This window comes from Pinus tabuliformis, chromosome 3_2 (genome assembly GCF_031772625.1).
Source record: "Pinus tabuliformis cultivar Carrire ecotype Pingquan chromosome 3_2, CPIR1, whole genome shotgun sequence".
Taxonomy (NCBI): domain Eukaryota; kingdom Viridiplantae; phylum Streptophyta; class Pinopsida; order Pinales; family Pinaceae; genus Pinus; species Pinus tabuliformis.
This window is the reverse complement of record NC_142302.1, coordinates 975,601,215-975,622,423: the sequence shown is the minus strand read 5'-3', so window position 1 is coordinate 975,622,423 and position 21,209 is coordinate 975,601,215. Positions and strand designations below refer to the sequence as shown.

At 40.8% G+C, this 21,209-nt stretch overlaps 1 protein-coding gene and 1 pseudogene across 1 annotated transcript in view; both read right to left on the bottom strand.

Annotated features, from left to right (window-relative positions):
* LOC149183892 (Pyridoxal-5'-phosphate-dependent enzyme family protein) overlaps positions 1–21,209 on the bottom strand; it is a 134,975-nt gene that overhangs the window by 63,638 nt on the left and 50,128 nt on the right. The window lies entirely within an intron of this gene.
* Positions 1–21,209, bottom strand: part of LOC149183893 (uncharacterized) — a 48,606-nt pseudogene that overhangs the window by 5,847 nt on the left and 21,550 nt on the right.

Here is a 21,209-nt window from a genome sequence, read left to right as displayed (position 1 = left end):
AGAGATTTCTTCAACCTGCATATATGAGATTCCCGATCATGAATCTCAAACCCCTCGGGTTGTTCCACATTTGTGGTCTTGCTATTACATGAGGGGAATGGTCCCCTTGTAAGTTTTCCTTCGGTACATCTTGGACATGTACCTTCATGCTCTTCTTTGAATTCAGGCATCCCTGTCACCATTTGTCTCACATCGGGAAGGGCCTTACAATGAAGATGGGCAGACCTCCGGTGCCATTGAAGAGATGTGTCACACGACATGGTCCCCAATGGACTTCCTACAACTTGATACAAAGTGCCAACCCTGAACCCAAGAGTAAAAGCATCTTTAAAATTCCTTTTCCAAACACGTACCTTTCCATCGATGAATGCCACCTTGTAACCTTTGTCTTCCATTGCCGAAATGGACACCAGGTTCTTCTTGAGATCAGGTACATATAGAACTTCTTGTAAATGAATCGAGTTACCCTGATCCAATTGAAGAGTAACATTCCCTACACCCTTTACGGGATAGGTGGCATTGTCTCCAAGAATAATCTCCAAGTTTGTCTCCTTCTCTATCAAATTAGAGAGAGCTTCCTTGTATCTGGTGAAGTGCCTTGAGGCACCACTATCAATAAGCCAATTCCCCAAAGTGTCCGAAGGAGAGGTAGTGGAGAGGGCCGATATAAGATAATACTCATTTTTCTTATTGTTAACAACATTTGATTCTTCATACCTGGAGTTCCTTGCTTTCTTGGAGGGTTGACCATTTCCATAATTTCCTGCATTCTTTTTTCCTTTGCCATGGTACATGTCATTCCTTCAATTGAAGTTGCCCCAGGAATGATTGTGATCATCATCATGTGATGTGACCCTTCTATTTGGACACTCCCTCGCATAGTGGCCAAACTTATTGCAAGTAAAGCTTCTGCCTTTCCTTCCACCCTTAGATCCAGGCTTTCCATTGCAGTAACCTTTAGACCCTGCATTATTTCTCCTTTTAGCATGAGCGGAGAAAGCAGTAGGGTTGCCTCTATTAGAAGGCATTTCTTGCTCCACCATCCTGGTTTCTTCTTGAATGCATCTTGACATCAATTCTTCAAACCTTGGAATTTGATCATTGTTGAGAATAGTGGTTCTAAATATATACCACTCGGGTGGGAGTCCTCCAAGGGTAGTGATAGTAAGTTCTCTATCAGAAATGATTTCTCCAATCGATAGAAGATCATTCTTGATCTCAGTGATCCTTAAGAAGTAGGATTGAATATCCTCGTCTTTGCCCTTCTAAATATCCTTCAGCTTATTTTTGAGAAATAAAATTTGATTTGCATCACTAACCTTGAACATGCTTACCAATCTGTCATAGATCTCCTTGGAGGTGTTTAGATCGGAGATGTAAGCCACCAGACGCTTGTCGATGGAATCTCTGATAATCTTCTTCGCATTGGCTTCCTTAGTGTGCTTGTTCTTTGTAGCAGCCGGTGCATTTGATGGAGGCTCGGGGATTTTACCCTTCACATAGTCCAGCACTTCTTGTTCTTCCAATGTCAGATCAAAAGAAATCTTCCATCCGTGATAGTCAGACTTTTCACGGAGCTTGTCTTCAACCGGGAAGTGGGATGAGGAACCCATTGAGCCTTTGACCTTGTCCAACTGTCTTCAATGATTGCTCTTTCACTCTTGCTTGGGCTTTGTCTTCACCTCACCTCTGATACCATGTTAAATTTAGGTATGTTCTATGCTTAGAGCAATTTACTTCAATTTTTCATATTAGCCCAGTGACAATATTCAGATTAGCAATCACATCAGCATGATAGTAAAGAGCAGATAGAACATAAACATAAACAGTAGAAGACAAGCCAAGACAAGAGGACACAAGATGTGGCACCAGCTAGGGACAAACCCCAATGTGGGGAACCCTTGATCAATTCTTCTTATATTCTTCAATAGTTCAGCAAAGAGAGAGATAGTACAAATACACAAATCTGAGATTTTATGACACCAGTAGAAAGTACATCGTTATGACAGTCTTCACCATGAAGAGAGTCGTAGCATGTCCTGGTACAACATTCCTCCAATTGCTAACTGCTCCAGCAATTCTGGTTAGGGCACAATATGCAGCCCTAAACCCCCTTGACGGTGATGAATGGTTGATCTGATAAGGGCACCTGAAGTTGTCCAAAACAATCTCCAAACAGTCCTAAGAAAGTAGCCCCAAGGAAACCCTTGCTATGGTGTTATGGCATGTGGCCTAGCACATAGCAACACTGAAGAAAACGTCTTCAAAACATCATCAATGCAGCAACACTTTCAATCATCTTAACTATGTATGAATGTTGATCTATGGAGCAAACTTCAATGCATTCCTTCAATGTATAACAGTGGCTTATTACCTTAGCAAACAGTGCTTATGGCATGCCCATACCAACTTCCTTATCACATAGTCACCTACAGCAACACGTTGCCTATTCATGCATCTTAATGTTGTGTTAAGACATTTTCTTGTTGCGTTCTAGGGCTACCTTAGTTGCGGCTAAGGGTCTTTACTTCACTGTGTATTATGGCTCCTCAGATCAACTGTTAAGACTTCTTCCTTTGTTGCGTATTAGGCCTCCATAGACTGCGTTTTAGGCCTCTTTATCATTGCGGATTTAGGGCTCTCTTAACAGTGAATTAGGGCTCCTTTATGACTGTGTTTAGGGCTTCTTTAAGCTGCATATAGGAGTGTCTTCAGCCAGCGTATATGTCCTCCCTTGACTGTGTCCTAGTCTCCTTCAAGATTACGGACTAGGGCTCCTTGACAGCGGATAGATTAGGTCTCTCATGATTGCATTTAGACCTCCTTTATACAGCATATAGGAGCCTCCTTCAACTGCGGATATAGGGTTGCATTAGACCTTCTTTTGTTGCAAAATAAGGCTTGCATTTAGGGCACTAGGGCACCTTCAAGACTGCGGCTATACCTTCTTTGTGACTGCGGCTAGGGCATGGCTAGATCACCCTCTACGACAGCGTATTCTCCTTTAGATCTCTCCTTCCACCAAAACCTAAACAAGTGGAGAGAGATCACAAGAGATGTGTGTCAAGTGACTTGAAGACCTCTTTTATTTATAGTGAAACGTTGATGATAAGTTGGGATCATTTGGTTGCTGGCTGACCTTGACAAATTGTTAAATAAAATAAATAAATTCATATCTCCATGAATACATGTCGGAATCGGATGATCTTTAGATCAATCCTACACCTCTCGGCAAGAGGAATTCAAGAAAAATATCAGTTGCCATAAATAAGATGACCCACATGGAGTTTGGCCCTAGTTGCCAATTTTAACAAAGCATGAATGTGGGACTCATAGAACACACCAAAAGAACCAAACAAGCATGGATGCCACCGGAGTTCTCCACCTACACTGTGAGGAATTTGAGTGCCTCCTAGTCTCTCAAGCTTTACCGTAATCCACAGTCCGATCCAGGGATCACTAGGACCTACACCGAGACACACTCTCCAGGCTTTACCGTACATCCCATCCCAGGACTACTAGGCCCAACAAAGAGAAATCCACCTCTTGGCTTTACCGTATATCCCGCCATTCACCGGCAAGGATTCCTAGGCCCACCGAGGCACACAATCCTGGCTTTACCGCAACCCACATTCTGGCTCGGTGATTACTAAGCCAGTGGCTTTACCGTGATCCACAGTCCAATTCAGGGACCACAAGGACATGTGTTTGTCATTTCGAAGATCCACCCTACTCGGCTTCGAATCCATCCAGCCATCCCACATTAACCAAAGTCTGAGAACCCATCTCATCAAAGCTATCAGGAAATGACAAGGCTAGGTTGAAGAATACTGTCACACCTGGCAAAACCCATGCCATGATAGAAAAGAACCACATGCAATACCATGCATGCCAAATCTAGCAAGGAAAATACACATGCAAATCGATACCTGCAATGAAGCTTGTTGTAGTTGCTTGATCCTGCCTTTCCCTGCTTGATCTTTGCTTCCTCTTGCCTTCTTTGCCTTTCTTGATCCAATGCCAAAGTGCTCCAAGAAAACTCTAAGTGTCCAAGAGTGAGAGAGAGAGAGAATAATGAGAGAGCTCCAAAACTCAACTGACAAAATGTTGCCAACTGATCCTCAGAAGCCTTTTTATGAATGAGGTTTCTATTTTCCTTCAATTTCCTCCTCACATGCAACTTGTGACCTTTCACCTCCTTTTTTCCTAATTTCCATTATTTTCATAAATAAATGTGCCAAAAATATCATTTTGCCTTTCTAAAGCCTTAGCCATTGCCTTTGCCAATTTCCTTAGCCATAAACAACCAAATGAACACCCCCTAGGATGTCTTGCCCAACATTCAGCTTGGAATAAGTGTCCCATCAACCGTGGTTATTATTAACTTTTATTACATGGAATTTTCACCAGGGCTATTATAGAGATGACGTCAGATTATGCGGATTCACAAATGCAGATTGGGCAGGTAGTTCAGTGGACAAGAAAAGTACCTCAGGGTACTGCTTCATTGTTGGATCAAGGATGGTCTCTTGGTGCAGTAGGAAGCAGAAGTCAGTGGCACTGAGCTCAGCAAAAACTGCATATATGGAAGCCGGCACAGCTACGTGCAAAGTTATATGGCTTAGGAAGTTGCTCGTGAGTTTGTTCAGGGAGAAGATGGGAGCGACCAGTGTTTACTATGATAATCAGAGTTGCAAAAAACTCTATGAGAATCCAGTATTTCATGATAGGTCGAAGCACATTGATATCAGATGTCATTTCATTAGAGACTGCGTTCAACGTGGGGTAGTCCAACTGCTGTATGTTCCCATGGGAGATCAAGTAGCAGACACACTCACAAAAGCTCTACGGAGAGCTAAGTTCATCCAGTTCAGGGAACAGGTGGGTATGGTGCAAAACCCGTTTCAGTAGCAAAAACAGATGGATTCTCAGTTGCAGCAGCAGCAAATGAGAGGGAGTTGTAGTGTAGATGAAGTAGTTGGCAACAGTACAGAAGAGTCAGCAACAGCACAGATGCAACGCATATCAGACTTGCACAGTAGTTGGTGGGCAGCAGTGGCTAGACATCAGCAGCATGACAGGAGATGGTGCAGAGACAGTGTGTTTTGGCAGCAGTTGTAGCACTAGAACACCTTCCTTGCTAAGAGGGAGTTGTAGCATCGAATGTGTTCTAACCTTGAAATTTTGTGGAGAGGCTAGAATACATGAGATCTCCAAAACCCAAAAATCGTTTCTGGAAATTCCATCCAGAGTCGACTTAATTAAAATAATTAATTGTTTTTTTAATGTTTCCTAAATCTAAACTTAGGAAATATGAATAATTAAAAGGTATTGATTAAGTCATGGTGAGAATCTTCTAGAAAAGGACTTGGACTAAGTTCTAGTTAATCTTAGCCATCGATTAAGTTTTAATCATGGTAGTTGATGTCTCAACGAGAGATTATAAGAAGAAACTCGATGGGGCTTGGAGAACACACTTCAGCAGTTACTAAGTTGCCCAAGTAGATCGATTTTCTCAGTGGTTGAAGTTCAGTAGAGGAGATAGAGCCAGAGGGTGAGTTGCAGGAGAGAGAGAGAGGGTATCAGCAGTGGTCCAGGAAGTGTAGGACAAATTCAAGAAGAGACAGCGTGAGGAGAGACGCAGTCCACTAGAGCACTGCGCAGAGGGTGATGCAGAGACACCAGCGTATGGACAAAGGGTCCATCTCGGGGTTAGGGAGTCGCTGTGGAGAGTGAGAAATTTGTTACTAAATTTCTCTCAGTATTTTTCCCCTGTTTTGTTGTTCGAGGTCTTGTACTTGAATTACTGCTGAAAAATTAATAAAGAAACCCTCATCTGTTGCACCGGTTTCCCGCATTGGGTTTTTTTGGGGACAATTGTCCAAAAATAATTGTGTCAATATCTTTATGTGTGTGCTAGAATTTCTCTAATTTTCCAGCATTTATTTTTCTTCTGCAGTATTTGTTTTGTGAAGGCTGCAGTGTATATGTTTCAATATTTGTCATAGGAAACTGCAAATAGTTTGTTTAATTAATTTAACAAATAGAAGAAATATTATCAGTTACTATAGTAGGATTCCAAGTTTCGGAATTTTCACAACTCGCACACATTCTTCTTATAGAGATTCCAATCGACGAATACCAAGACCATGACCCTTGACCTATTAGCCTCTCCAAGACCAAGACACTAGTTCTCTTGACTATCTTCTGCTCCTTTTCTTCTTCTTGACTCCTCTTCCACTTTGACCTTAAAACAAACTGAGATCATCTCCTATCTGAGAATCGCAACGAACTGTAGGCACAGTTGAGATGTCACTGAAACATATCACTGTGATGTCACCTAAATGTAGCAGCACCGAAGATAAGATAGCATCGAATCTATGAGACTGAGATAACACCAAATCATTGTGATATATTACTAAATTGTAGTTTCTTCATACCATCGAACTGTGGTCTCCATTATAGCACGAAACTGTGACTTATTTATAGTATCCAACTATAGTTGACATACCCTTGTCCAAACTATGTTCCTCTGCTATAGCACTGAGTCCTTTCAGAAATCTGAACATTTGTTTATGTGATTAGCCCTAAACAAATCCTCGTTGTTCCTTCATCTCCTATTCGAGTTCCTTCTACAATTGACACCCGAATTTCAGAAGTAATCCGAACTCTTTGACAATGGAAATGAGAAGACCCTGCCCACATATATATAGTGGTTTGTCCCATATAAATAAGTTGACCTATGAATCCGAATAGGTGTGTCTCCATTAGGTGAGCCGACATGAGTTCTTCTCTCTGTCTTGAGGCCGACTTGAAGAGGAGTAACTAGTGCTTGTCTTGGAGGGCTATTTGACAATTCTATAGACTCATTTACATTTGTAATATGCCCAAGAAGGGTTCTTCATACATGACATTGACTCTTTGACTTTTATGACTAGATGACAAATCCTAAAGGCTCACAATGGGAGCCATCTAAAAATAAAATCCTTGCTCATGAAACCCACGAGTCAAGCATACAATCATTTTATTTTTCGTCTTTACATCAATTACATAAAAATCACAATTACAAATGTCATTATGAAGACCGAACCTAGTTACACTTTTCAACAGGTCATTCTTCTTGAAATGTAGATGGATTGTCGGGTTAGACTACTTCTTCAAATATAGGTAGATCATCGTCATCGTAATCAATAGGAATGTCTTTGGATCTTTTGTAGGCATGATTTTCATCAAATATGACATCCCTGCTTACTTCAATGTGTCTCCCTTCCTTGATGTAGATTCTATATGCCTTTGAGGAGAGACTATAGCCAACGAAGATCCCTTTGATGCTTGTGGAATCTAACTTCTTTCGTTTGTCCTTTGGAATGTGTATATAGGCAGGACTCCCAAAGATTCGTAGATGGTCCACACTAGGCTTCTTCCCTATGAATGCTTCCTCAGGTGTCATATTTTCAAGAATTCTATGAGGACTTCTATTTTGAATATATACGGCTGTCATTGCTGCTTCTCCCCATAGAAATTTTGGTAAGTCTTGATCAAGGAGCATTGTTTGTATACCTTCTTCAATTGTCCTATTCTTTCTTTCGACCACTCCATTTTGTTCAGGGTAGTAGGGAACAATAAACCCCCACCATTGTCGGATGTCAAAGTCTTTATTTTTCTTTCAGTTAGGGCTTCCACTTCACATCTAAACTCCTTGAATTTCTCAAATACTTCATCCTTTTTCTTGAGAAGGTAGAGCCATGTCTTTCTAGAGTGATCATCAATGAATGTCACATAGTAAAGATGACCTCCAAGTGATTTGTCAAACATAGGCCCACACAAATTGGAATTAAGAGGTCCAATATCTCTTTAGACCTTGTTTCACTATTTGAAAATGGTTTTCTTGTATGTTTGCCCAAAGAGCATCCCTTGCAAACTCCTTCACGGTCTTCTTTGATATCGAGAATGCCATGAACTAGTTTTTTAAGAGTGGGAATGACCCTTTAGTGAAGATGACCATATCTTCTATGCCATAGCTCAATGGGATTGATTTCCATATGAACTAGGGCTTGAGGAGGTGGTGTGATGACTCTATATAAGCTTCCTTCACGAATTCCAATAAGCCTAGCTTTATCAATAGTTGAATCTTTTCCCCAAACCAAGACCTTTCCACCAACAAAAGCAACTTTGTCCCCTTTATCTTCTAAGCAAGAAATTGAAAGCAAATTCTTTTTCAAACCTGGAACATATAGTATGTTTTTGAAATGTAGTTTTGCTCCATTCTCCAGCTTTAAAGATGTTGATCACAGCAATGTTGCGAAAATTGTTATTGGGAGTAAATCGACGAAGGGAAAAAATCGTAAAATACAAAAATATTCAATTTTTTTTCAATTTTTTTAATATCTAAAGCATCTACAACATAAAATAAATACATTGACACATAAATATGATAAAAGAACTAAAATATAAGATGTGTAATATCATTTCTAGTGCTACATCACACATAACAGTGAATCATGTCCTGAATAGTAAGTCCTGACTCCTGAGTCCCAACTCAGCCTCAAAACATCAACAAAAAATATAATAATGTATATCATATCATGAGTCATAATGTCATAGACAATGAAATGAACCAAATAACTAATACTATTGATTTCCTCTGCCCCCCTTGCGAGAAAATGCAACAGTTTTCCCTTTCCCTCTAGATGTAGATGTCGATGGAGTTGGCAGTGGACTCTATTGTGCTCTAGAAGCAAAAGAACTAGGAGCTACAGGAGGTAGATCACGTCCTCTACTGGTGGCAGGGGTAGCCTGGCTAGGTGGTGTCACCTCCTCCTCCTGTTGCTCCTCTTCTTCCCCCTCTATGCCTTCCACAACCTCCTGCTCTGACCAATCATCGGCAGACTCCATGAGAGGCCTCTCGGCCTCAACCCTCCATGCAGCAGTGGTGTCAATCCCATCCAATAAAATAGCCTCCATATCAGGTATCCTCTCAATTTGCTTCACCCACAATCGAAGATTGTAGTAGACATAGACCATGTCATTAAGTCGTTGGGTCTCCAACCTGTACAAAGATCATAAAATAATAATTAAAAGAAAAAAAAAATATTTAACGAATTCAAAAAATTAATTGAAAATTTGGAATATTTTAAGTTTTAAGTTTAACCTGTTGCACTTCTTGTTGTGTATTTTTTCAAATACACTCCAGTTACGCTCGCATCTTGAGGAGCTACATGTTTGGCTGAGGATTCGAATGGCAAGCTTTCGTAGATGGGGTACTCTAGCACCATAGCGAGTCCATCATGCATCTACAACAAAAATACAAATAAAATAAACATAAGAAAAAAAATGAAATTTGAAAGTTGAAGCAAAATATGAAGTTATGAACTTGAAGAGACAATGAAATTTGAAAATACCTGGCATTGTAGTCTTCCTATCAGTTACAGCCATCTCAAAGCCAAATGTGCCACTTGCCATCCTGTATATCTCCATTTCTTTGGAGATTTCTGCACGTTCTGCTGGAGATCGCACCATCCTCTGAACACAGGTTAAGAATCCATCCATGATCTCAGCATCAAATAAGAACCCACATGGGTAAGAAAATGCGGGGTTTAGGTAGATCCCTGCAGCATGAATGGGATGATAGAGTGTGTTGTTCCATCGTTCATCAATTACTTCCCATAGGAGGAGTTGTTTCTGAAACCGGTCATCTCCTTTATCATCATAGTAGGCCCGAATGGATTCTTTGGCCCTGTCCATGGCCTCATACAAATAGCCCATTGTGGGTTTCTCACCATCAACTAATCGAAGAACCTTTACCAAAGGTTCAGTAATGGTGCACACCTCCTGCACTCCCGCCCAGAAGTCTTCCTGGTATGAAACTAATCTGCATATGGCCTCTCCCTCTAGTTTGCGGCTCATTGTCAAAGCACGCCACTCCTCTGAAAGAAACATTCTCTTCACATCCCACATAGAATTCAAGAGGGATTGAAGAGATATGAAACTGGTGGCAAACCGTGTAATGGCGGGGCGCACCAACTCCTTGTTGTTGGTGAATTTTTTCATCAAGCTAAGCACAGATGCATGATTATATATAAATTTTGTAATGTTTTTTTATGAGTCAACAATATCTTTGATAAATGAAATTTTTCTATGTCCTCCAACATCAAATCAATACAATGTGCAGCACAAGGTGTCCAAAATAAAGTAAGATGCTTCTCCATAAGCATCCTGCCAGCAACAACATAATTTGCAGCATCGTCTGTTATGACTTGGACAACATGCTCTGCACCCACCTCCAAAATAAACACATCCAGCAAATCACATAATAATTTTGCATCTTTGATACATGAAGATGCATCAACAGATTTCATAAACATTGTCCCCTTGGGACAACTAACCAAGAATTTTATAAGGGTTCTCTCCTTTTGGTCTGTCCAACCATCTGACATCACAGTGCATCCTATTTGTGCCCATGATGCCCTAAACTCCTCCAATTTTTTGGTGCAGTCAACCTTTTCCTCTTGAAGAATGCGGCCTCTAAAGTCATCATAAGAAGGGATTTTGTACCCTGGGCCAACAGTTGCAATAGCATCAACAGCAGGCTGGAAAAATGGATTATTCCTTGCAACGCTGAAAGGAATATCACTCCAAAGGAGAAACTTGCCCAACAACTTGTCAGCTTGTTCTTTCTCATTTTTTTTAAGCATTGAAGTGATAGATGGTTGTGAACCAGGCGTGGTTCTAGGAACAAAAAATGATGAGGCAACTACAGGGTTGGTTGTAGACATTGATGCTGAAGTAGAACCAGTGCCACTTCCATATTCACCTCCTAACACCTTCCCTGCTAGTTGCTTCTTCAGATCTGCTTTGGCCACTCTCTCTTGCTCTAATTCTTCCAATGATCTCATGGCTCTTCGGATGATTTCCGCATTTGTATTGTTGCAAGGCCCTACATCATGTCCAGGGATTTGTGCAAGGTGATACTTCAATCTATAAACCCCCCCTAACATATGCTGCCCACACAACTTGCAAGACAAGTTCAATCTATCAAACCCTCCATCAGGTTCACCAAATTCCCACAGAGGGTCCAATTTCCTTGGCATGTTTGTAACTTGGTTGAACTCTTGAGTTTTAATGTAAGATGAAGTTTGAACTTTGAAATTGAACCTATGGCACAATAAGAACTACAAGTTACAAATTAAAAAAAAAAATTTACATACATGACACAACACATTGAATTTTTGACAAACAAACAAAAAAACCTCAACTCAATCCAAAATGAACTCTCTCCACTCTATGCAACAAAAATGAAAAAAAACACCATCAAATCCACTCAAAAATCATTGATAATCAATGGGTTATAGAAACCCAAGCAAAATCAAGAAAAAAACCAAAACAAAATGGCCAAATTTGGTGCTCATACCTGAAAACCACGGTTTGCCGGAGAAATTTGATCCAAAGACGAAGTTCTTTTGCTTGGGATACTAAAATCTCCAAGCTTCCTCCTCCTCTGCCCTAGTAGACGCCTTCCAGGGTTCCTCTCCTCCTCAGCTCTCAATCCACGCCGCTGTCTGTTCAAAATGACAAAAAAAATTCATGTTTTCCCTTATAAAACGCATTGTCTGCCACCCCTGCGATAACTTCCCATCGAATTGCGATAATTTCGAAATAATCACGCTTTTTTGAAGTTATCACGATTTTTTCGTCGAGTTTTTGGAGAAAAAAATTGCGTAGTAATCGAGCGAGTTTATCGGGGATTCAAAAAAGTCACGAATTTTTTATGTTATTGCGATTTTCGCAACACTGGATCCTAGGCCTCTAACAGCATAGCTTTTGTTGTCTCCCAATTCCACTGCATGAGAAGATGGTTCCTTTGATAGAGTTTGAAGTTGTTTACTTTCCCCTGTCATATGCCTTGATGTTCCACTGTCAATGATCCATGCATTATCATCATTAAGCAAACTTGTAAGTCCAGCTAAGAACCCTTGAGTTTGGACCTTGTTGAATAAGTAGTAGAAAATCATCTTGATCCAGCGTCTTGCAATATTGAATCCCATTCTTATCATAGAGGGAGCAATCATTTCCTTCAAGCCAACGAAGTGATCTTCAATCTTCTTTGACCTTAGCTCTGATACCATGTTGAGAAATCAATGCTAGTAGAATTAGGGTTAGATTTCTCTTTCTTGATAATTACTTGTGAATTATGTTGGCTTCTTTTACTTATTTGTTGTATTATCTTTCATCAAGCAATTACCAAATTATGTGTGTATGAAGATCACAAAAACACAAGACACAAGATGTAGGCACTCTGCCAAGGAAAAACCCCTATCTAGGGGAAAACCCAGTCAAAATCTCTTCCTTCAATAGTTTTTCCTGAGACTCTTCAACCTAGACACAAACCTCCTCCACACCAAGTCAGCCCTTCCTTCTTCGATCCAAACCTTCAACCTAGCAGCAGCAACACTTCGACCCCAGCAACTTCAACTTGGCAGCAACAAGCAACAATTGGTAACAGCAGCAACTTCGACTTTGACAAAGAGACTTCGATCTCCTAAAGTAGCCCACACGAGAGAGAGATAGATAGCCCAAAACTTCGATTTTGTCCTTCCCTTCCTTCTTGACCAACTTCGCACTCCTTTTAGCCTCCTTCTCCAACTTCGCACTTTTTCCCAACTCTTTCTTGGATATCGAACTTGTGAGAGAGAGTGTGTCCAAATGAATTCGATCTGCTCCAATATATAGGCTTCTGGTGAGGTCGAATTGCCCAGTTGAGGCCGACTTGATCTCCTTGAGGCCGACTTGGTGTGGAGGTGACATAATTCATTTTTGACTCAAAAATAATTCTTTTTACATAGTTCAAAAGCCCAAGAAGGGTCTCATAAAATGTACAATGACTCTAATGACTCAATATTAATCCTAGGAGTCCACAATGGGGACTTTGACTAATAAAATGATGACCCAAGCATGAAACCCATTATTTTTCATTCTTTTGACAACTACATTACATAATGACTCAAATACATTTATGAAGACCGAACCTAGTTACATTCTTCAACACTGGAATGAGCTCTCCTACTCATATTCACTAGTTCAGTCTTGATTTCCCAGTTCTTCCAGCCATACATCATCCATGAGTCCATTCACATGACTCTACCATGGTATATCAGCTCCTATATTTTTCACCTTAGTTGATATATGCTTGCACAGATGGTACTTCATGCTTCATCTTTTCAATTGATGCGCTATGATTTCATGTGTGGATTTCTTGCTTAGATGTAGCGTGATGGTTTCTAACTTTGTCATGAAAATAATAAACATTGGATTTGATCTAATAACACATCTTGACTATAAAGATCTTATTATTTTGTCTCGTACCACGGAGGGACATAATTGTCCTTAAATGAGTGCTTTCTTGACCTAAGCCAAATTGTATTGCTAGTGATCTAGGTAAGTAGCATACTCCATATCCTAACCATACCTAACATTTTCCATCCTTTCCCTTTTGCTACCATCCTGTTCATATAAGTATATTATCCCTACTTATGTTTATCTTATGATTTATCAAATGTCATCCAACAAGGTCTAAATGAAGAAATTGGAGAACAATGTCAGCCAAAAAATGGCAGAGGTAAGAGCATAAAGGAAAAAAAGAAAAAATAATGAAGTTAAAGGTATACCACCTCGTTAAAAATGTCCAACCCCAAGGTCCTATGCTAAAATGCATATCTAAAGAAAAACGACTAAGAAAAATCAAAGAAAATGCAAAAGGGGTAATAAAAAGGTGCTAAGGTGGTAACTCTAAGCAAAGACTCCCTCTCAAGACTTATAAGATTATAAAATGAAGATTCCTAGCTCAAAAAGGCTAATTGGGCTAGCAAAGGGACTTATATATCATTAAAAAGGACTTTGAGGATCAAAACATATGGTTTTCCTTCCTTTTCAATTAATTAATTGCCATTTGTACCTATCTCCAACCAAGTAGCCTAGGAAATACTTTGTGCCCTAAGAATTAACACATATAATGAGGGCAAAAGTGCCCCACCATGGTAAACTTAGGCAATTTATAAAATTGGTCTACACTAAGGTGTTGTTAGAAGAGAATTACTTCATGTGCATCACCTAATGACTTGTTTGGAGCTTGATGCATCATCATAGGTGCGCACACTCACATTGGGATCCATGCACTATGCCTTCGGATTCATGACATTGCTTTGAGATCCATGTACCTTGATTCAACCATGTCTTCCTACATTGGGATCCATGCCCCTTTTCTGGGGATTTATGCCATTGCATTAGGATATGTGTCAACACAATAAATGATGACGAGGACACCACATCATCATTACAGTTTCCACATCAACACTTTGTACATTTGTCAGCATGAGCCACATAGACAAGTCACTTAACACATTTGGGAATCTTTCTACAAGGCTGCACTTTCTCTCGCCTCCCTCACACATGTGGTTTCTAGATGTTTTTAGAAGAGGCGCACCTCATCTTTCCTTGGCCTCATACAAGTGAATGAAGTTCTTGCATGAAAAATGGAGTCAATTAGTGAGGCACTCATGGTTTTAACCCGTTTTTGACCTCACATGTGCTACAAAGAAGGTTGTTTTCCAAAAATTAAGAGGACACACTTGTTTTCTCTCTGTCTCTCTCTCTCTCTCATACGGACCATTTTACTCCCTATTTTGATGGGGTAAACCGAGTCAATTTATTAACTAGCCTGTGTATTTTTGAACTTTGAGAGCTAGGATATTTGCTTGTATCCATGAATATTGATGAGTGGGAGGATTTGGACAAAAAGGCATGACACTTCTTGGGCAATTGGATTCATTCTGATTTCTTAGCATTTTCACGTTTTTCAAGGTAGTTCACACTTATCAAAGCAACTCATGCATCCCAAGTCACTAGTCACGCCCTCCGAGGCACTTTTAGGATATTTATGCATGCACGGACATCCTACTGACATGTCACCTGGAGGATCCTAGAGCGCTCTCTCAGTTTGGAATTTGTTGAGCTATCTTACACTTGATTTGAGGGATGATCCATTCACTTAGACATCACTATGTTTGTTGGGGTTTTATGACCCATTTTATGAGATAGAAGGTTACTTCCATGCCTCATGGAGGCGTCTTGGCTTAAGTATTGGACAAGATTATCTCTTGGAGGAATATTTTAGTATTTTTTAGCATTATTTGACTTGATTAGATGGTCAATCCACACATGGAAGCCTCATGACAGCCACGGGGTATATTATGAACACAAAATGACTTTGAGTGGTCATTTCCCTAACTTGTGGAGGTTCTTTTGTCATGAGGATGAAGTGGACATAATTTAAAAACGCGACTTGAAGACTTGTGAGTTGATTCCAAGGAGTCATCCACTTACAAAGGGTATCTCTTACTCTTCCATGAGGTCATTGCACTATAAAAGGGCTAGACATTGGAAAGTTATTTTCTTAGGATGCTTTCATAAGATCATTTGAGGCTTGGACCACCCACTTTCTGTTAGTTTTTGTAGCATCGGATGTGTTCTGGCCATGAAATTTGGTGGAGAGGCTAGAATACATGAGATCTCCAAAACCCGGAATTCTGGAAATTCCGCCTGGAAGTGTCTTAATTAGATTATTAACCGATTTTTAAATATTTACTAAGTCTAAACTTAGGGAATACGGTTAATTAATCAGTATTAATTGATATAAGGTGAGAATCATCTAGAAAATCACATGGATTGATCCAGAGTTGATGCTAGCCATTGATTAAGTTTTAATCTTGGTCATTGTTGCTCCAATAGTGGATTATAAGAGGAAGTCAATGTGGTGATGGAGAATACACCAGTGCGGATACTCAGTTGCCCAAGCAGTTCGATTTTCTCAGTAGCAGCAGCTCAGCAGAGAAGATAGAGCCAGAGAGTGAGTAGGAGGTGGAAGAGGAGGGCAGCAGCATTCTAGGAAGAAAATTTCCAGTCCCTGGAAGAGGCAAAGCAAAGTAGGCCGAAATTTGCAGAGGGCCAGGGTAAGCTCTCCGCATAGGGTGATGCAGGAGGCAAATAATAGTTGTGGGGTGAGAGAATATTCTCATAACATTTTTGCCAATATTTTCCTCATATTAGATTGCCAGTTGGGCATCTAAATTATTGTACGCATAATTGTTGCTGAAGATTAATAATAAAACCCTCATCTACTGCACCGGTTTTCCCAAGTTGGGTTTTTCTGGGCAGAAATGTCCAAAAATAACTATCAAAATTCTTGTGTGTGCTAGAATTTCTTAGTTTCCAGTGTTTTATTTTCCACAGTATTTTTATGGTGAAAATTGCAGCTGTGATTTTATTCATTTTTTGTCGTAGCAAATAGACTGCATAATTAGATTTTCATTTAGAAGAATAATTTCCAGTAGCTGCAATAAATAAAATTTCACATGGTATCAGAGCAAGATTGATCAGCCGGAGAGCTCAGAAGCAAAAAGGAAGAAATTTCGTTGCTTAGTGTGGGCAGCAGTTCGAAATTCCCAAGGGGCAGCGCAATCTTTTTGCCACGAGGCCGAATTGCTTGAAGAAGAACGATTTTTCTGAGAGAGGGATAGAAAAATTCGATTCTTCCAGACAAAAGTGATTCCAAAGGCAGAGGGAGCAACTCAGAGTTTCTTGTTGAGCAAATCTCTAGTTGGACGCAGAGGATTTTTGCAGCAGTTCGCTAGAGCAGAGACAGCGTCAAGGGGGTAAGAGGAATAACACTATAAATTCTTCTGCATAGCCATGGACAGAAGTAACATTCAGGAGACTTCAGATTTGTCTTCCAGATTGGAGGATGAATTTTCTTGCTTAGCAGGATCAGCGTCATAGGGAGTCTGGTATATAGACAGTAGAGCATTAGCTCACATGAAACGGGTTAGAAAATATTTCTCTAGCTACAAAGAGGATCAAATGGACTTCCAGATTACTATGGGAAACAGAACGAAATGTACTCCAATAGGGAGAGGTACCATAGATTTTCAAAGGGAGTCAAGAGCAAGCACCAGTGCTACAGATGTATTTCATGTGCCAGGATTGGGTATGAACCTGATTTCAGTATCCCAATTATAGGATAAGGGGTATGATATTCACTTCGTAGGGAAGAAAGTGTATGTCAAACACCCGAGCTGGAAAAAGGTAAGACAAATTGGAGTTCGAAGTAACAGATTGTACCGGTTACAAATCGATTCTCCAATGGCACTAATAGGCAGTGACAGTAGCAGTGGGAAGGAGTTGGCTTTGTTATGGGACAGGAGAATGGGACATCTACACCATGGAGCACTCAAGATGCTCAGAGAAATGGTAACAGGGGTTCCAGAACTTGGCACGGAACACGATGATGTGTGCAGAGGATGTGTACTTGGGAAGTATGCTAAGGCAACATTTCCAAGAAGTGATAGCAGAGTTGATGGCGTGTTAGGACTCATACATTCAGATATTTGCGGCTCGATGTCCACTAAAGCTCTCAACGGTGCCGAATATTTTGTCACCTTTATTGATGACCATTCTAGGAAAACCTGGATCTACTTCTTGAAGACCAAGGATGAGGTCTTTGATCATTTCAGGGAGTTTAAAGCTCTCGTAGAGAATGCGATAGGGAAGAAGATCAAGGTGCTTTGCTCAGATAATGGTGGAGAATATATTGATAAGGACTTCACAGATTTCTGTGCGAAGGAAGGCATCAAGAGAGAATGGACAGCTCCATATAATCCACAGCAGAAATGTGTAGCGGAGCGGAAAAACAGAACCATTGTTGGAGCTACAAAAGCTATGTTATATGACCAGGATCTACCCAGATTTCTATGGGAAGAAACATGCAACATGACAGTATACATTCAGAACAGGAATCCTCATAGAGCATTAGGGAAAAAAACGCCAGAAGGAGTCTTCATAGGGAAGAAGCCAAAAGTAAGCCACTTCAAAATTTTTGGCAGCATTGCTTATTTCCACGTACCATATGATAAAAGGACCAAATTGGATCAGACTACAGAGAAGGGGTTCTTTGTTGGGTACAGCGAAACCTCAAAGGCATACAGAATCTACATTCCTGGCAATAGGAAGATTGTAGTAAGGCGAGATGTGAATTTCATGGAGGACTGAGCTTTCAGGAGATCTCATGAGATGCCTGCAGGTGATCAGAATCAATCAGCAGAAGCTCCTTTAGTCCAGCAACAGGGGCAGCCAGTGGGACAGGCAGGAGGACAATCACAAGGATCAAGTACTGTGACCAGTACCAGTATTTCCTCAAGTGCAGGAAATTCGGGGAGTTCTCAGCAAATGGAGTAGCAGAGACAAGATGAGGAGGAGCTGGCAAAACCTCCCACAACTAGTGGTCGAGCCAGCAGAGAGGTTCGTCAGACATTGAGAGATGCAAAGGAGTTTATTGGAACTCCTAGGACGAGCAAAAGACAACGTAGACAGCCTGACAGGTACCAAGCATTAGTGGCTCAGGTTCCAGAGCCTTCCAGCTTTGAGGAGGTCACACAACATCAGGTGTCGGTAGATGCCATGGTAGAAGAGTATAGTTCTATCATGACAAATGATGTTTGGGAGGTAGTGCCAAGGTCAGAAGACAGATCAGTTGTAGGTTCTAGATGGATCTATAAGATCAAATATGCGGCAGACGATAGTGTGGAAAAGTACAAGGCTAGGTTCGTGGCAAAGGGGTATGCACAAAAAGAAGGGATAGATTATGAGGAGACCTTCGCCCCAGTTGCCAGATACACTTCTATCCGGTCAGTTATATCTCTAGCAGCTCAGATGGGATGGCAGATTCACCAGATGGACGTCAAGACAACCTTCTTGAACGGGGTGATAGAGGAAGAAGTGTACATAGAACAACCAGAGGGCTTTGAGACTCATGAGAGGCACACTCATGTGTGCAGATTGAAGAAAGCTCTATACGGACTCAAGCAGGCTCCCAAGGCATGGTATGGTAGGATTGACAGCTACTTGCAGCAGATGGGATTCGTCAAGAGTGACGCAGATCCCAACCTTTACTATTTGATGGTAGAGGGTGAGCCACTCATTCTAGTTTTGTATGTGGATGATCTCTTTTTGACAGGATCATCAAGGCTCATAGAGGACTGCAAGAGGAACCTGGCAGCAGAATTTGACATGAAGGATTTAGGGTTGATGCACTATTTCCTAGGATTGGAAGTGTGGCAGAAGGATGGGGATATCTTCCTTGGGCAAGAAAGACAGATATCCTGAAGAGGTTCAAAATGCAGGATTGCAAACCCATGTCTACGCCCATGATTACCAACTGGAAGAAGATAGATGCATCAGATGACAAGGATGTCGACCCCACCTTGTATAGATAGCTCATTGGATCTCTCATGTATTTGGTCAACACTAGGCTAGATATTTGCTTCGCAATCAATACCCTTAGTCAGTTCATGGTAGAACCGAAGAGGGTACATTGGGCAGCAGCAAGGCATATTCTAAGGTATATTCGCGGCACAGTCGAGTATGGGTTGAAATATACTCGAGGGGATGACGTCAGACTTTGTGGGTACATAGATGTAGATTGGGCAAGCAGTTCAGTGGACAGGAAAAGTACCTCCAGGTACTGCTTCAGTGTTGGATCGGGGAAGGTTTCAAAGTGTAGCAGGAAGCAGAAGTCAATAGCACTGAGCTCTACAAAAGTAGAGTATATCGTAGCGAGCACATCTACGTGTGAAGCTATATGGCTTCGAAAGCTGCTAGTAAGCTTGTTTAGGCAAAGGATGGAGGCAACCAGTGTCTATTGTGATAATCAGAGTTGCATAAATCTCTCTGAAAATCCAGTGTTTCATGACAGGTCAAAGCACATCGATATTCGGTGTCACTTCATCAGAGATTGTGTACAACATGGAGCAGTCCAGCTACAGTATGTTCCCACAGAAGAGCAGGTTGTAGATATACTCACAAAAGCTCTAGGGAGAGCTAAGTTTTTCTATTTTAGAGAACAGATGGGTATGGTGGAGAACTCGTTTCAGTAGCAAGGACAGGCTATTTTGGATGCTTTTTAGTTGCAGATGTTGCAGTTGCAACAGCAACAGATGAGAGGGAGTTGCAGTGTAGATGCAATGTTGGCAGCAGTATAGCAGTGTCAGCAACAGCACAGATGCAGCATATATCAAAGTTGCGCAGTGGTTGGTGGGAAGTATGGCCAGACATCAGCAGTGTGACAGGAGATGATGCAGAGACAGGGTGTGCAGTAGCACTAGAACACATTCCTCGCTAAGAGGGAGTGTTAGTTTTTGTAGCATTAGATGTGTTCTAGCCATGAAATTTGGTGGAGAGGCTAGAATACATGAGATCTCCAAAACCCAGAAAATCGTTTCTAGAAATTCTGCCTAGAAGTGTCTCAATTAGATTATTAACCGATTTTTAAATATTTCCTAAGTCTAAACTTAGGGAATATGGTTAATTAATCAGTGTTAATTGAGATAAGGTGAGAATCATCTAGAAACTCACACGGATCGATTCAAAGATGATCCTAGCCATTGATTAAGTTTAATCTTGGTCGTTGGTGCTCCAACAGTGGATTATAAGAGGAAGTCGATGTGGTGATGGAGAATACACCAATGCAGATACTCAGTTGCCTAGGCAGTTCGATTTTCTCAGTAGCAACAGCTCAACAAAGAAGATAGAGCCAGAGGGTGAGTAGCAGGTGGAAGAGGAGGGCAGCAACATTTCAGGAGGAAGATTTCCAGTCCCTGGAAGAGGCAAAGGAAGGAAGGCTGAAATTTGCAGAGGGCCAGCATAAGCTCTGCACAAAGGGTGACGCGGGGAGCTCAGCGCAGAGGCTACGGAGGCAATTTCGAAGGCAGAAAATAGCTGTGGGGCGAGAGAAAAATCTCACAACATTTTTGCTAATATTTTCCTCATATTAGATTGCTAGTTGGGCATCTAAATTGTTGTACCTAGAATTGTTGCTGAAGATTAATAATAAAACCCTCATTTGTTGCACCGGTTTTCCCAAGTTGGGTTTTTCTGAGGACAATTGTCCAAAAATAACTGTGTCAAAATTCTTATGTGTGTCCTAGAATTTCTCAGTTTCCAGTATTTTATTTTCCGCAGTATTTTTATGGTGAAAATTGCAGCTGTGATTTTATTCATTGTTTGTCGTAGCAAATAAACTGCATAATTTAATTTTCAGTTACAAGAATAATTTCCAGTAGCTGCAATAGATAAAATTTCACATAAGGGGATGTTGACCATCT